The sequence below is a fragment of the Ictidomys tridecemlineatus genome, chromosome 10 (assembly GCF_052094955.1).
Source record: "Ictidomys tridecemlineatus isolate mIctTri1 chromosome 10, mIctTri1.hap1, whole genome shotgun sequence".
Lineage (NCBI taxonomy): Eukaryota > Metazoa > Chordata > Mammalia > Rodentia > Sciuridae > Ictidomys > Ictidomys tridecemlineatus.
This window is the reverse complement of record NC_135486.1, coordinates 29,092,276-29,094,744: the sequence shown is the minus strand read 5'-3', so window position 1 is coordinate 29,094,744 and position 2,469 is coordinate 29,092,276. Positions and strand designations below refer to the sequence as shown.

At 37.3% G+C, this 2,469-nt stretch overlaps 1 non-coding gene across 1 annotated transcript; it reads left to right on the top strand.

Moving 5' to 3' along the window:
• Window positions 1-802: 802 nt before the first annotated feature.
• Window positions 803-878, top strand: Trnaa-ggc (transfer RNA alanine (anticodon GGC)). Its single transcript has one exon. It is a non-coding gene; the product is annotated as a tRNA-Ala (tRNA).
• The last annotated feature ends 1,591 nt before the right edge of the window (window positions 879-2,469 follow it).

Here is a 2,469-nt window from a genome sequence, read left to right as displayed (position 1 = left end):
GGTAGTCCTTGGTAAAAGATACTCTAGGGTAGCTACGTGCAAAAGAATGAAGCTGTAACTTTACCTCACTCCCTACACAGAAATGAACTCAAAATGGAGAGTCAGCAGCAGGTACAAGCAATAACATTAGAAAACTTTAAGAAGAAAACGTAGAGTCAATCTTTGTGACCTTGGATTTGACAATGAATTCTCAGATATGAGACCAAAGGCACAAACAACAACAAAAGAGAACGAGGACTCTTTCAACATTAAAAGCTTCATGCTTCGAAGACACTATCAAGAAAGTAAAAAGACAACCCACAAAATGGGAAAAATTTTTTTTACAAATCATAGATCTGATAGGGGACTTCCTCCAGAGTATGTAAAGAACTCTCACCACTTGATTTAAAAAAAAAAAAAAAAAGACAAATAATTTGATTTAAATGATGGGTAAATAACAAGAATAGACATTTTTAAAAAATGTGTCAGTAAGTACATGAAAAAAAAACCTCTTGACATCTTCAGTCGTTAGGGGAATGCCAATCAAAACCATGATAAAATGTAACAGCACTCCAAGTAGGAGGCCTATAATTTTTTTTAAAAATTCAGAGAATAACAAGTTGGAAAGGATGTGAAAAAAAAATCACATCCTCAAATCCCACTGATGAGAATGTATAGCTACTGTAGAAAACAGTCTGACAGTTCTTCAAAAATTTAAATATGAGCCAGGCGTGGTGGCACATGACTGTAATCACGAGTTCAAAGCCAACTTCAGCAACTTAGTGAGGCCCTAAGCAACCGTGTCTCTAAATAAAATATAAGAGCTGGGGATATAGCTTAATTGGTAGAGTGCTTGCCTGGCATGCACAAGGCCCTGGGTTCAATTCCCAGCCCCACCAAAAAAGTCTAAATAAATAAAATATAAAAGAAGGGCTGGGGATGTGTTTGGCTCAGTGGTTGAGAGCCCATGGGTTCAATCTCCAGAACAAAAAAAAAAAGAAAGAAAGAAAAAAGAGAGAAAAAGAAAGAAAACCTCTTCATGAGTGTTTGTGGCCAAATTATTCATAATATCCAAAAGGTAGTCACATGATGGAATATTCTTTGGCCATAAGAAGGAATAAAGAACTGACACATGCTACAACATGGAGGAACCTTGAAAATATTAGGTTACTGAAAGAAGCTAGTCACAAAAGACCACACATTTCATGATTCTATGTATATGAAATGTCCAGAACAGGCAACTATGGGGACAGGCAGCAGATTAGTGGAGGCTGGGACAATGGCGTTGTTGGCAGTGGTAAGGAGACGAAGGGCAGGCGGTTACTAAAGGGTCAGAGGTGATAAAAATTTTTTCTGAAATTGATTGTGATGATGGTTGCACAACTCTGAATTCTAAACACTGTTGAGTTATACAGTTTAACTGAGAGAAGTGTTTATCTCTCAATAAAGGTGTTACCAAAAAAAAAAAAAAAAAAAACCCATCCTAGACAGTTTAAAAACACTGCAGTAGAGCCTCTGATCCTCTGATGGTCTGGCATGGGTCCCAGGCAAGACTGAGAGCATGTCAGTATGACAGGCTGTATATCTTTCTAGAAATCATCCATCAATATCATGTCTCATAACTGGGCTTGGATAAAAGTGGAGTAGCAGAGAGTTCAAGGTTACATTTTTTCTGGCAAGATCCTGTGATGTAATTATAGGGTGATTAAGGTTGAATTTACATACTTTGGCAATCAGAAATAGAATTCTGATTCTATTTAACCTGGATGAAGGTTTAAATATATTTCTGACCGAAGTGCGTTGGGGTCTTTTGATGGAAGCACTGCTGAGTGTTGAAGGTAGAGATAAAATTGTCACACTGATTTTAGGAAACAGAATGGTTGCCCATAACGTAGACTTTAGTATTAAAGTAGTAGTCCCTAGAACAAGTGTAATTAAATAAAACATTTTTAAAAATAGAAATATCTGTTCTGGTTTTCTTGAGGCCCTTAAATTTAAGCAGCCTCAGTAACTTAAACAAATTTTTTTAAAGACAAAGGCTTAATCAGAAAATTCTGATATAAGGTCTTGACTAGCAGGTGCTCATCGGCATCACCAGTGATTCATATTATTTGGTTGTACAATGTCTGTAGATTTGCACAGGCTTGTTATATTCCCTCTATCAAAAATAACTACAACGGGGCTGGGAATGTGGCTCAAGCGGTAGCGCGCTTGCCTGGCATGCGTGCGGCCCGGGTTCGATCCTCAGCACTACATACAGACAAAGATGTTGTGTCCGCCAAATACTAAAAAAATAAAATATTAAAAATTCTCTCTCCCTCTCTCTAACTCTCTCTCACTCTTTCTTTAAAAAAAAAAAAATAACTACAACATAAAGGGGGAAAGGCCAAAGATCATCTTGCTCTAGGTACTACAGTTAAACCCAGGTGTGCTTCACTGCTGAGCGGCATCCCCAGCCCTTTTTTTTTTTTTTTTTTTTTTTTGAGACAA